The following is a 15,945-nucleotide window of genomic DNA, read 5'->3' as shown; positions in this document are numbered from 1 at the left end:
ACAGTGTTCCTAAGTGAAAAGGGACTGCCAGCAGTGGTGCTGAAGCAATGGGCTAGGGTTTTGGCTCTAATACCATGTAAGTTTAGAGAAGAGAAAGAGATACGAAATGAGTGAGACATCATCCCCTTTCATATTAATAATAATACATAATTACAGAAGTGCCATTAGGCTTAAATTACGGGCCAACCCATCACATCAATCAAGGGAAAATAAAATCAAATAAGAATAAAATATAGCAAATATTATTTCCTATTCTAACATTTTCCGCAAGTGCACCACATTCAAGGGTTGTCCCCCAGTCCGATGATACAAGGAATTGTTAGCACCTAAGAGGTTTCAATCCTAGACCTTGTTCTTCCAAGATGAACTTCAATGGCTATTTCTTGAGAAAAACAAAATTCATAGCCAAATTCCAACACGGATGTTAAACACAAGTAAAGAAACTTTGGAGGTTGTATCCCTTAAGGAAAACTTTCTAACTGGCTTTGACCATCCAAATATCATTCATTGGGTTAATTTAGGCATTTTAGACCTTGACTATAACATGCTGCAAGTGCCACAACCAATTCCACCCTCTTTTATTATGTCCCAGACAATAGATTGACTGCAGACAATCCACCATTGACTAATAGATTGAGTTCTTTTTACATACTTGATTTGTCTAATAAGAACTTGGATGGAACTATTCTTCCAAGTTGAGTAACCTCAGCAATTCTCTGTCAATCCCAAATCTCAAAGGCAACAACTTTCAGGGTCCCATTCCTCACTTATACAATAAAGGAAACAAATTGAAGATGATTGACTCCACTAGTAATCAATTACGGGTGAATGTGTTGAGATCATTAGCAAGTTGTACTATGCTTGAGATTCTTGATCTCTCAAATAATCTTATTGAAGATACATTCCCCTTTTGGTTGGGAGTTCTTATAAAGTTTCAGGTTCTCATCTTGCAATCTAAAAAATTGTATAGTGCAATGGGAAGTCCTGAAACTAAGTTGGTGTTACCAAATCTGCGCATGATTGACCTCTCTCATAATTGTTTTATAAATGATTTGCCAACCAATTACTTTCAAAATTGGAACACAATGAAACTTGTTGACGTGGACAGGATAGCATATAAGTATGCAACCCGAAAATTCCCAGTTCAAAGTCATGTGTTGGTCGAAGAAAGCTATTTCCACACAATGAATATAACAAATAAAGGTGTAAATATAGAGTATGAGAAGATCTTGAATATCTTCACTGTCATGGACTTCTCAAGCAACAAATTCAAAGGGGAGATTCCAAAATCTATTGGAAAACTCAAGAGGCTCTAGTTGCTCAACCTTTCCAACAATGACCTTAGCGGTGAAATCTCATCATTCATTGGGAACCTAACGAAGCTCGAATCATTGGAATTTTCTCAAAATATGCTCTCAGGAGAGATCCCTCAACAACTAGCACTTCTCAGCTTCCTTGCATTCTTAAATGTCTCAAATAACCATGTCTCACTAGACCAATTCCATAGGGGAAGCAATTTAATACATTTAGGGACAATTCCGATAAGGGGAATCCATGATTGTGTGGAGATCCTTCATCAAGGAAATGTGGAAAGTTAAGGCACTACCACTATTGCCACCATTGAACTCAAAGCAAAGTAATGATTCAGCATTCCCAAGTGCAATTGATTGGATTGTCATATGCATGGGATATGTGAGTGGGTTAGCGGTTGGGATGGTTATTGAGCACACATTGACCACAAGGTATCACGAATGGTTCATCAACACTTTTGGAAGGAAGCAACACAAGTTGAGAAGCGAAAAAATGAGAAGACGTGGAAACTAGAGTTAATTAGGCATTCTTTCATAATAAATTTTATACTTACAGTTACATTTTTAGTTTTACTAAATTGTTATGTACATTGTTTTAGGGTTTAGGGTTTATGTACAATGTTTTTGTGGCATGCTTTAGATGAAATCATATAACTCTAACTTGTATTTATGACATTACCATATGTATTTTGTTTGACAAGACAACCAACACTAGTTAGGCTGATGCACCAAGGTAAGATTGCAAAAATTCTAGTAAGCATCATGTATCATCCAAAGACATTGGTTATTTGTTTTCCTTCTTCATATTCGGAAAGAGAGAACATATGACTTGGAGGGTTTCAGGAAACTTAAATCTTAACAAAATCCTATGCCTATCTAGATCTTTTATATGGTGACCAATGGCATAGAAATAAGAAAAATCGAAATTTGAAATTTGAAATTTTTTACATAGCACGTTTAGGGCATCACAATATGAAGTTTTGGAATAATGTTGAGTCTTTGTTTGTGTTCATTTTAATTTAGTATATTGTTAGACAGGTTTTGTCATTATATTAAGTTTTAATAGTTAGGGGTAATTTGACAATTTTATCAGGGCAAATTACACACTATATCATTAAACTTTCATCTAAATTTCACTTCAGTCTATAAGTCTCAATTGCAACAATCTTAATCTTAAACTTTTGAACGAGTTTCAATGTGACCCTTCAATCAACTCCCACCACAAAAATTAACAAATTTATGTTGATTGGCCAAGGGTAGTCTTGACATTTTAAATTTTTACACCAATGACTTTTTTTTTTTTTTTAAGTTATTCATATCATTACCAGTCAACAAAGGGAAGGGAAATTTTTGTATATTGTCAGAAAAAGTAAGGAAAGGTAGTGGAATTCTAGAGCCAAATGGGAGGTCCATGTAATTGTTAAAAATCTTGAGGAAATCTATGAAATTATTCGAAATGATTTTGTAGAACTGCTAAGACCAGTAATGCATGGGCTATCAATTGATATCAATGTCTCAAAACAGCAAAGATTGGAAGACAAACGTTGTAAATATGAAACATCAACGCAACTGAATAAAAATCAGGTTTGCTACTACGTAAGGTATCATATCTAAACTAAACTAGGAATACAATAGATTTAAGATATAAAAATTTATTTAATATCTTCATCATATTTGCACAAATATTTTTAGTATATCTTCCGAATCAACTCACTCTAGTCTATACAAAGAATTAAAAACAATATGTGAAAAGGCAATCCATCTATATCAATTTAACCATTATTCTGATTTTAAGTTCTTCCTCATTTCTTTTTAGTTAATCCCCTAATCCAACAACCACCTTGTAAAAGGAGTCAACTAGTGTGCAATATTGACAATGTCAATGTGATAAAACTTGAATATGAATATCCCATTTGACCTTATCATTATGTGCACAAAGATACTTTTGACAACAATATGACTCAAAAGATTAAATTAATATAGCCACTAGATTAAGATTGTGGGTGAGAGGTGTGGTTAGAGGTAGTCTGGGAAGATAGCAGGCACTTCAATGGTCTGAGATCACTAGAGGTGGAAAGGAGGAGGTCAAGGCAAGCTTGGAGAAGGAGAGGTTACCAGTTATAGACCTTGAATACTGATGTAGAGTTTGAGAGGGGGTGTTTAAGCGTGAGACTTAGTTGTATTATTGTTGTGTCTCGCTGCATATACGATACGTTATATAGGCAACAGAAGTATTAGAGCCCAAGCAAACTACTGGACACGTGGCTCGTTCACCTCAACTCTGCCAAAAGTGATATAAGCCCTTCTGCCGTCTGTAGCTTAATGGCAGGCAGTGAGCAACGTTTCATGGTAGGTGGAAAGTAACATTCCGTATATGCATCAGATGACATAAACGTAAGGTCATTGTTGCCTCTTCTTCAAGCCTGGTTAAGATGGAGTTGTCTTAGCAAGAAGACAACCATCTCGACGATCCCATGATCTCAGTGCCAATCCAGTGTCTTCTGATGATCCCAAGTAGTAGTGCCTGGGTCCTGCTCCCAACCCAGGCATTCAAGTAGGTGAATGGGCCAGGGCCCACCTCAGTGTTTAGGAGAGCCAGGGCCTCGCTTCCAAGCAACCAAGTAAGGAAATGGGTCGCGGGCCTATCTCAATGTTTAGGAGAGCCAGTGTTTATCAATCCAAGTCTAAGTTATATTGTTGTTTGGTCTTAGAGCGAGGTATGAACTGTTGCAGAGCTCTTCATATTTAGATATATTTGGGCTTATATGTATGCTCCCGCTTAGACTAAGCATATAGTCTTGGTTTTGCGTGGTACCTTAGCACATGGCACCCGTAGGGCTTGCCATGTATAAAACATATGACATGCCCACTTGGAGCCTTATTGGTTTGCCATGTGAGTGGGGTTTTAGTGATGCGGCACCTATAGGGCTTGCCGCATATTGGGCTTGATACAAGTACCCACAAAAATAACAATATTGCATTCTTGGAAAAAAGAATATTGATGCAAGGTTGATGTTCATATGTAGCTCATGTCATTAAAAAGTATCTGAGAAGAACAAACTACAACAATTATGTGCTACAAACAAACTATGAGTCGGTATAAATAATCTTGCCTTCCTCTTCTTTCGTCACTCTGCTTCCTTGTCGACAACTGTGTTAGGAGAATTGGGATGCACATGTGATTTCCAAACTCCATCATCCCCATCTAATGCAACTAAGCTTTCCATGTAAGTATACACGTAAAATTAGTTGCCAAAGACTCCATGATACTTGATTTGGTGACTTTGTCGATCATATGAAACGAACTTCCCTGGAAGTCCACCTTGAACAATTAACACATCGCCATTCTTTCTAAAACCAAGTACCTTCGAAAATATGTATTGTCCAATGATTGTGTATCGTTTAGTCCATGACTCTATGACACCATATTCTTCCACCCATATATGGAAATTACAAGTCAAGTCCGCAGGGACTAAATCAAGTTCAAAGTCAATTACAGCAAGTGACTAGCTAAATGCTGCAAAGGTCGTGCTTGTATGAAGCCTCCCATTAGTTTGATAGTTTGGCAAAGCGATCTCCCTAAACACCTCATTGCCCACATCAAATGCCACAATTAAGATCCCAGAACCACACTTCTTTGCTGGATCAAATGCAACCCAATGAAAAGCCCCGTTCACAAAGGCAGATGAGGTATTTAAAAAAAAGTTCAAAGTTAAAATCAACAACACAAACAGGTCTCTAAGAGCGCGTACTAAGTGCATAAAGCTCCGCCTTACAAAAAACACTACCACCAGTCTTGAAGTCATTGAGGTACCCAATTTTCACCACTTTGTAGTCATTACACATGTGATCGAACCCAAATCCGAAAACAAACCGAAGATTGCTATCGGTTACAGAATACCCATATTCAGGAATCTCCTAATTGATGGGTTCCATAGAAAAGCACAACATGAGCCGTCATAAGCCGATAAACACAACAACCCGTTACAAGAACCCACAATTTTGAACGATTTGCTAGAGTTATGAAATGGGTTTTCAAGGTCCACAAACTCATCAAAAAAAGTTTCGTCATCGCTACATGAAATACAGTGCTCTTGATTCTAAATATGAGAGATGTACTTGATGATAAGTAGTTGGGGGAGAGTGGTGTTTGATTTAGTTCGATTGGGTTTGTAATTAAGGAGTCCCAAGGTTTGCAGACTGACCTGAATTGAAGCATAGACTTCACTGGTAGTCTTGCAAGGATTTCGATCAAGACTTCGCGAGGTACGTAATCTGACATGGTTTGGGTGGTGCTTCTTTTTTGCTTGTGATGTTTTGAATTTCTTGGACAGTTGAGAAAAAGATTGAGACTTGAGAGAACAGAACTAGAAAGGGATGTGAAATTGAAAAGAAAATGAAAGAGAAGAAAAACAAGAAGCCGTGAGAAAGTGGATATACTTGACTTCGTTTAGGATGTATGTTGATTTTTTAATTTTTTTATTTTTTATTTTTTTTATTATTTTAATTGGGAGTTAAAAAGTCTTGTTTAAAATGGATCTTTTTAATTTCTTTTGACTTTTATAAGAAAAAAATAAAATACTTATGGTTTGAATGTACCATTTTATCTTATTTGATTAAAAAACTCATTTTATCTTTTTGTAACTAAAAATGAATCCAAAGGGAAGAGGAGGGGAGAGAGAGAGAGAAAAAGAAAGAGAGTGAGAAAAGGGCCTAATGTGTTTAGAAAGGGCCTATATTAGTTGTTTTTATTATCTTTTTTTTTTTCAAAGACTTATTAGTTAAGGATTTATTTATAATTATCATTATAAGAGTGCGAAAGTACATTTAAATATGTAAATTCTTATAATTTTAAATTGTTTTAAATTTTTTAATATGATATTTTTTAAATTTTTAAGGGTGTAGTCACTGCCCCTCCAGTCCCTAGATCCATCCTTGCTAGTGGTTGCAATTTGGGGCCTGAGAATGTGCTTCTTCCACCCGCGAGCTTTGTCTAAAATTTGCCCCATTCACGTAGAGAAGATATTTTACGTGAGTCTCAAAATTAGTCATGATACGCATAAACTGACCCAGAGACTAAAAAAAAAACCATGACTATATGGTTGACATATGGAATTCCACTAGCCGTGTTTCTCACAATAAAGCTTCGGCTGCAGAAAATTGATGCAGAATGTTGTGATTGGAATTCAATAGATTTTTTGTAGAGTCTATCTACGAAATTTGAATCGTACATTGATAATTTTAAATAAAAATCCAAGTAAAAATTGTAATTATATAGTATTATTGAAATTACTATCCAACTATCCCAAAACATGTTACTCGTCTGTGTGAAGTCAAGCTGGTGAAAAATGACAGAGGAAATGTCACTTTGTTTTCAAATTATCACTTGAAAATCAATTCAATTTGTATTCTTTTAATATATCAATTTTGCATATAAACTATTGATTTTAGATCAATTTTACCCCTATCATACCATTTATAATCAAACAAAAGTTACTAACATAGCACCAAAATTTCATTTTATCTCCCAAACTTTCTCAAAAATATCAATTAGACTCCAAATTTCATTTTATTCAGGAGTTTAATTGATATGTTGGGATAGTTTGGGGGTAAAATAAAATTTTAAATAAAAATTGAGTGTCACATAAGTAACTTCCGTTTGATCATAAACGACAATTGGTGATAAAAATAGAATTGATGTAAAATAAAATAGTTTAGGTATAAAATGATATTATTAAAAAAAATAAGGGTTAAATTGATTTTTGAGTAATAATTGGAGAAGAAAAATGATGTTTTGTCAAAATGAAATCGATAAAGAAGCCATACACTATGGGCGTTTGACATAATGATAAAAAATAAAAATACAAAAAATAAAAAAAGATAGATTACAATTTTTAGAAACTATTTTTAAATAAGTTTTCATTTGTATTTACTGAATTTTTTTTTTATATTTTAATCAAATTTTTTTATTTTGAAAATATATTAAGATTAGATGCATTTAAAAAGTAAAAAAACCTTAACCAAAATAAATATAAAAAAATAACTAAAAATAAACAAAAACTCAAACAAAAATGCACATAGATTTTTATTCTTATTTTTTATCTATTTCTAATGAATTTTTAAATAGTTTAGTTAAATTGTTTTATACTTTTTAGATGCATCATGATTATGTACATTTAAAAGATATAAAGAATTGATTAAAATATTAAAAAAATTCACTAAAATTAAACGAAAATTCATCTAAAAATAATTTTAAAAAAATCAAACCAAAGAGACATGGTTTTTGCCAAACAAGTTAAAAAGTCCCTAAATTGTTTGTTATCGGCTTATAAAAAATCAAATATTACATCAATTTTTTTATTCACAAAAAAAAAAAAAAAAAAATAGCAACTTTCTAAACACATTGCTTGATTTTTTTTAACTTTTAAAAATGCCAAAAAGCCACAAAAACAATTCGGTTGTGCTATCTATACCAATTAATATATTAATTAGTGTATCAACACTAGTTATAACATTATTATTAACTCCATTCATTATACAAATTATAAATATTAAAAACCTTTTAAATTATATCACATTATCAATTAATACTGTTAATATACTAATTGATATATATAGCATTATTCAAAACAATTCATCTAAAACCTGCACAACAAAAGGCAAGTATAGATCATCTCACATCATTATTTTCTTTCAACTCCCTAGTTTACGTTGTAGAATGGAATAGGAATCGAAGAAGCGACACAAGTCACGACATGACTAAAAAAAGACTATTTGGTATTCCATGGAATTTAATAGTCATGGATTACGTTTCTTTGATGGATGGGATAAGGAGGAACTATAATTTCTTCAACTATTTATTTCACGATAAAAAAAAGTTCTTCGACTATTTTATTAAAAATGATATATTCTACTAAGTGATGACTTTAGAAATTTTTAGAGATGGTCACCTGGTATGTTCAAGTTCTACAATTTTTTTTTTTTTTTTTTTTTAAAAAAAGAGTTAATTACCTAAAGTCCTATTTACTAATATTATGGTAGCTTAAGTCCTATTTAAGATTAGGACAAATTACAGCGGTAGCCTTTGTAATTTACTTTTTTTTCATTTTAGCCCCTATTGTTTCAATTTACTCAATTTTGCCCCTTGATTTTATGGATTGCATCATATTAGTCTAACAAATAACGGCGGTTAAGTTTGATAGACGGAAAGTTAAATGATGTTTCAATTTGGTCTCTCTAGTTTATAGGATGTGTCAATTTGATCCCTGCTGTTTTGCCTTTCCTATAAACTATAAGGACTAAATTGACACATCCTATAAATTATAGGGACCAAATTGAAACATCATTTGATTTTTCGTCCATCAAACTTAACCGCCGTTATTTATTGAACTAATATGACACAATCTGTAAAATTAAGGGGCAAAATTGGTCAAATTAAAACAACGGGGACCAAAATGAAAAAAGGAGTAAACTACAGCGACCATTTGCATAATTTACCCTTAAGATTATTTTAACCAATAAAACCTATTTAGTAAAACTGAGAATATTATCGATTTTTTTTCAATTTTTAAAACTAAGAACATTATCAATTTCACATAGTAATATTCTAGATAATTATTTGACTAACTGATGGAAAAAAAATAAAAATAAAATAGAGCCTAAGAATAAACGTTTTTACCCATCTACTCGTCGGTTTGATTCAACTATCCAATAAAACTGAGAACATTAATAGTTTTTTCTAATTTTAAAACTGAGAACATTATCAGTTTTTTCATTTTTAAAGGTTTTTTTTCTCAATTTTGCACATTAATGTTCCATCATCATCCTCCTTTATAAGCATAATCTTTTTAATTTTGCACAAAAAATAATTCAATTTTTTCAAAAAAAAAAATTTGCACATAATTTTTTTTCTTTTTTTAGTTTTTTTCAATTTGAAAGTTGATATTTTAAAATTTTGAAAATCAAAATAAATATCAAATCATCATGTTCTTTTATAGATAATCATAAATAATGAACAATCATTGTTTGATTGACAATTTCAACTATTAAAAATTTAATGGGACTTGAAGGTCCATAAAATCTTAATTATGACTTAGTGGAGTATAAGTTCATAAATTAAGACTTGTGTGTTAATGCCAAAAAAAAAAAAAAAAAAAAAAACCTTTAAACTAAACAATATTTAGGCCTTGTTTGAAATTTTGACTTTTAGGGTAAAAATTTAAAAAAACAAAAAATAAAAAGCTTAGGTAGCGTTTGGTTAAGTTTTGAAATCATAATTCCTATAAAAAAAAACTTCAAAACTCATAACTAAACACGCAATTCAAAACATTTTCAAAACTCACAACCAAATTCTTTTCAAAACTATATTTTAAAAAAAAATTAAATTTTTTTTTTGTTCTTTAAAATTATATTTTATATTTTACTTTTTGAAAAAAAATTAGAAAATATATTTTTTTTAATTTTGAAGAAAAATATTATTATTTTTTTTTTATTTTTTTAAGTATTGGCCAAATAATTTATTATGATTTATACATATATATATATATATATATGAGCGATTCAAAAAAATTTAAATATAATTTTTTTAAAAAATTAAATATTTAAAAAAAATTATAATAAAAAAATAAAATATTTCAAAATAAAAATTATATACTTAAAATAAAAAAATTAAATATTTAAAAAAATATTTTAAATATTTTAAAAAATAAAGTGCACAAATGTAGTAAATACAGTGTACATTAAAAAAATAAATAAATATTTACAATAAAAAATATTTACCCTAAAAAATAAAATTAAGAAAATTTTTAAATATTTAAAAAAAAAATAAACCCAAAACAATTTCAAAATACAACTCAAAAAAAAAAAAAAATTCAATTCTCATAACCAAACAAGTTTTTTTTTTTTTTTTTTTCAAAACTCATTTCAAAAACTTGTCTTTTAAAATACAACTCCATATTCAAATTATGATTCTAAAATTAAACCAAACAAATTTTTTTTATAAAAAAAAAAAAAAAAAAAAAAAAAAAAAAAAAAAATTGGTCTAAGATCCCTCCTCTATATTTGATAGAAGGGGAGGTCCAAAATAATATGTTTTGATGGCTAAGGTCTCTCAAGTTTATTTTAGGTTATAAAGTACCTAATTTACCCTTCTTTTATAGCATAAATTTGTTTGAATATTATATTATTGACTTCACGGTGGATATTTTGGAAATTGATTTCGCGTGGAGATTTCGTCGAAGATTTCAATGGAGTTGATGAGAAATTTGTTTAAATGTTATATTGGTGAGTTCACGGTGGAGATTTAGGAAACTGACTTCGCGGTGGTGATTTCGTCGGAGATTTCAGTGGAGTTGACGAGAAAGATTGTTACGATCTTGTAGGTGTTACAATGGAGTTGAATCAAGTATGTTTTCGATGGAGATTTTAATGGAGTTGACGAGAAAGATTGCTACGATCACGTAAGTTTTTCAGTGCAATTGAATCAGGTATGTTTTTTACGGAGATTCCACATGAATTTTGATTTTTGTTTTGAATTTTTGTTTAGAGAGAAGCTAACTTGATAGAGTTGATTTTTATTTTTGGAATTAATTTTTCATTCTATGTTTTTTGATCAATTTCAAAGAGTGTTGACGGTGTAGTTGATTTTGATGTTTAGAGTTCATTTTTCGTGCTCTGTTTTTCATCAACATGTTGATCAATGATAAGTTTTGTTCTATATTTTTTCAAACCAGAGAAATTTTGTTAAACCAGAGAAATTTTGTTCTCTGCACTTTTTTTGGTATAGTCCAGAGAAAATTATAAGTTCATATGAACATATTATTAAAAGTTTCTAATGCAGATAGAATTTGAGAAAGTGAATGTAAGTTCATAAATTTATCTGGACTTTTATTTGTAGTTCAGAGAAAATTATAAGTTTGTTACTCACTTTCAGACAAAATTTCTCTGGACTTTTCTAGCAAGTACAGAAGATGAATGACAGAGAAAAGTAAACATGGCAAGGTAAAGAAAATTTCCATTCCACAATTAGCAAGATAAAATAAACAAAGTAATGTAAACATGCCACTGAAAATTATACCACATTGAAACCAAGAATTGAACAAAATAAACATACCAGAGAAAATTACACATTCCAGAGAAAATTACACATTATTAAGAAAATTTCCATTCCAGAGAAAATTTCAATTCATAATATTTTTGTTGATCAACATGTTGAAAATTTCAATTCATAATATTTTTGTTGAAAATTTCCATTCAACATGTTGATCAATGATAAGTTTTGTTCTATATTTTTTCAAAGCAGAGAAATTTTTTTAAACCAGAGAAATTTCATTCTCTACATTTTTGTTGGTATAGTCTAGAGAAAATTGTAAGTTTGTTATTATAATCCAACAAAAATCACAGAGAAAATTATAAGTTCATATGGACATATTATTAGAAGTTTGTAATGCAAATATAATCTGAGAAAGTGAATGTAAGTTCATAAATTTATCTTGACTTTTATTTATAGTTCAGAGAAAATGATAAGTTTGTTACTCACTTTCAGTTTGTAGTTCAGAGAAAATTATATGTTTGTGGAAAGTGAATATAAGTTTTTGTTTCTCTGAGCAGAAGTTATTTTTTGTGTTTTTTCTTTCAGTTTAGATGGATAATGCAGTTTTTTTTTTTCAGTTTGTAAATGTCTCTAGACTTTTAATTGAGTCCAGATAAAATTATAAGGTTGTTATTATAATCTAGAGAAAATTATAATTTGTAGAAATTTCTCTGGACTTTTATGTTGTTCTTGTGAAGTATTTTTATGTTGAACAAATTATTTTTCTTGTTTTTTGTTTCCGTTTCGATGGACAGTGCAGTGTTGTTGCTGTGCAAATATGGGAATGATACTATTGTCATTAATGTTTCATGTGAATTGAATTTTGATGAATTAGTTGGCATTTTGTGTAAAACATGAGAGAATTTGAAACCTGAGACTGTATGTATTTCATATTCTATTGTGGGCCATCCGAATTGTATGGTTCGAAATAATATTGATTTTCTGAATATGTTGAGGGTTGTTTGTGCACGTGGTGTTGATATAGTTGATGTTTCAGTTAGTAGGTGTAGTACTTCTAATGAAGAGGATGAAGTGGGGTCTAATTGGGTAGATGTTGTAGATGGTGAATGTGATAGGCTGGTGGATATTGAAAGGAATTCACTCTCTAAGTTTTGTTCTCACCAAGAAAAGGTGTTATTGTCAGCTGGTTGGCGAAATAATATTACGAGTGTTGGACAAAAGTTTGAGGGTGGTGTGGTTGAGTTCCGTACTTTTTTATGCAAGTATGCTATTGAGGTTGGTTTTCTGTTTACGTATATTAAAAATGACAAGCTGAGAGTTACGGCAGAATGCGCATATAAGGAATCAAGGGGATGTATGTGGCGTGTACATGCTTCAGTTGAAAAAACAAATAGATTCTTCTATATAAGGACTTTGAACAATGAACATACGTGTGGTGTGGCGATTCGTACGAATAAACATGCTAGGATGACTTCCAGCTTAGTTTCTGGGCTGATACTTGAAGAGGTAAGTGCAAAACCTTTAACTCGTCCAGTGGATGTTGTCAAAGAAATGAAAGACAAGTATGGGGTCTCAATCAATTATAGCTATGGTTGGTTGGGGGTTGAAAAGGCAAAATGTAGTACATATGTTCGATCAATTACGGTGGTATTTTGATGAGGCATTGAAGAACAATCCAGGTAATTGTTTTGAGTTAGATTTTGAAGATAACAAGCATTTCAAAAGAGTGTTTGTGGCTTTCCATGCATGTATTGCTGGTTTCAAATATTGTCGGTCATTGCTTTTTCTTGATGGAACATTTTTGAAAGGACGATACAAAGGAGTTATGCTTGCTGCAACGGGGAAAGATGAAAATGAAGGTAATTGTAAATATATATAATTTTATCTAAGTATGTGAATTTTCTATACATGTAGGAATTGAATGAATGTGATTTTTCTCTGACATTTTGAATTTTCTCTAGTTTTGGCCACTGTGTGGATTTTCTATGGTTGTGGCCACTGCAAGAATTTTCACTGGATTTTGGTTAGTGTATGAATTTTCTGTGGATGTTGTCATTGTGTGAATTGTAGCTGCAGTTGGTCACTAAGTGAATTTTGTCTGGATGTTGCCAATGTTTGAATTTATCTGTAGTTGGCCACTAAGTGAATTTTCTCTAGATATTCTGATTGTGTGAATTTTCTCTGTAGTTGGTCACTAAGTCAATTTTCTCTGGAGTTGGGCACTAAGTGAATTTTCTCTGAATGTTGGCAGTGTCAAATTTCTCTGGTTGTTTATTGTTCTAATTTTCTCTGCATGTGTGTATCTAATATGCTTGTTCTTATTTGTTTTGCAGGTTTTTTTCCTATAGCTTTTGCTGTTGTTGATGTTGAGAATAAAGACAATTGGTGTTGGTTCCTTGAACATTTATGTGGAGTATTGGGATCAGAAGGGGTGATAAGTTTCATATCAGATTGACATTGTGGTATTGTGGAAAGAATTGCTAGGTTTTTCCCTAACTACTTTCATGGATTTTGTCTTGAACATCTAAAGAGAAATTTGAGGGATAAGTTGTCATGTAGAAACGCAAATTTGGTTAGGGAGATGATTGGGTCCAAGTTTTCAAAATGTGCATATGAGCTAACAAAGGCATCATTTCATTTCAAGTTAAATGAATTAAAAAGTGAGGGAGGAGACATTGTGAGTGTTTTCTTGCGAAGTTTACCATATGAAAATTAGAGTGATGCATATTTTGCGGGGAAACATTATGGTGAGATGTATTCAAATGTTGCTGAGTCATTCAATTCATGGATACGAGAAGCTCGGCACTTGCCAATAACAAATTTGGTGGACATGATACGGTTGCAAATGAGGTCTGATATGAGGTTACTCTTTAGTAACTGGAATAAAGTTCTGTGTCCTCATATGGATAGTGTATTGGAGAAGTCTTTTTTGGATAGGAGGACATGGAATGTGAGTTTATCATCTGATAATGTCTTTGAAGTGCATTGTTTTCCTTCGGTTATGGTTGATCTTGGGTTGAGAACTTGTTCATGTCGAAAATGGGAAATAATTAGGTATCCATGTCAACATGCTGTTGTTGCAATTTTTAGGACTGGAAAGAATTTAAATTCATTTGTTGAACCATTTTTGCATGCTGATATGTGTCGTCAAGCATACTTGTTTTCGATTGGCCCAGTTCCAACTGTTGAAAAGCTTGTGTGTAGCATTGAAGATGCTATGATTTTACCTCCATTGAGCAAGAGATCAGCTGGGAGGCCGAAGAAGAACAAAATTGCTTCTACTGGAGAGTTTAAAAGGGTGATTAAGTGTAGTCGTTGTGAGAGTATTGGTCGCCATAATAAGAGGACATGCAAGGAACTTTTGTTAAATAGTTGAGGATAATACATTTTATTGATTGAATAATACATTTAATGATTACTTTGTGTATTTTGTTTTGTGAAATGTATTTTTTAGACAGTGTATATAATAATATCAATCAAATTCATCCAGAGAAATTTTTCAATATCAATTAATGTGTGCATTGTGTTTGTTGATGTATACTATAGGCAGTGGGTTTGTAATACCTGTCAAATTCATCCAGAGAAATTTTCCTAAGGCAGAGAAAATTCTCTGTGCATTGTGTTTTGAAGCTTCAAATTCATCCACATAAATTTGACAATGGCAGAGAAAAGTACTGTGTGGATTGTGTTTTTTGAATTTGATAATTGTTTTGTACTAACACAGTGCATTACATATTGCATGATCATATAGGCACCTTTTTTGGCATGATACGAGTTAAATTTCTCTGTGAATTTCTAGTAACTTCATATCAGTCAAATTTATCCATAGAAGTTTGACAGTAGAAGAGAAATTTACTGTGGCCATTGTGTTTGTTGAAATGTGCATTGTGTTTTGTGAGGTCCAATTGATCCAAAGAAATTTGCCAATAGCATTGAAAATTACAGTGTGCATTGTGTTTGTTAAAATTTTTGTAAGTTTAAACTAGAGAAATTCAGAGCTCTAGACTTCACAGAGAAATTCTTACCAGGGAAGAATTTTTCTGGACTCGTTTCACGAAATGTGCACACCAGACAGAGCATACACAAAACTATTGCACTGAGTACAACCAAGAAACAAAATTAAACTCTTTTGAAATTTCTCTGAGTTGAGAATTTCTCTGGATCCAGGAAGAATTTATCTAGAATCACTTCAACTCAGAAATTTTTCTCAAAGCCAGAGAAATTTTCCTCATCAACCTAGAGAAATTCTCCCTCTCCAAATCACTCAATCCAGAGATATTCACAATTCAGAAATTTCATTTTCTGTCACCATTCGAATCCGTCAATTTCATCCAGAGAAATTTTCCACTAGCAGAGAAAATTATCTGGGCATTGTGTTTTGAAACTTCAAATTCATCCAGTGAAATTTTTTAATAGCAAAGAAAATTACTGTGTGCTTTGTGTTTTTTTGAGGTTGATGATTGTTTTGTACTAACAAAAAGCATTACAGCTTACATGATCATATAAGCATCCCCTTGGGACGATACGAGTTAAATTTCTCTGTGAATTTTTGGTAATATCATATCAGAAAAATTTCTGTAGACA

Source organism: Camellia sinensis, chromosome 7 (assembly GCF_055761805.1).
Source record: "Camellia sinensis isolate YWXY chromosome 7, ASM5576180v1, whole genome shotgun sequence".
Taxonomy (NCBI): domain Eukaryota; kingdom Viridiplantae; phylum Streptophyta; class Magnoliopsida; order Ericales; family Theaceae; genus Camellia; species Camellia sinensis.
Note: the sequence above shows the minus strand (reverse complement) of the source record.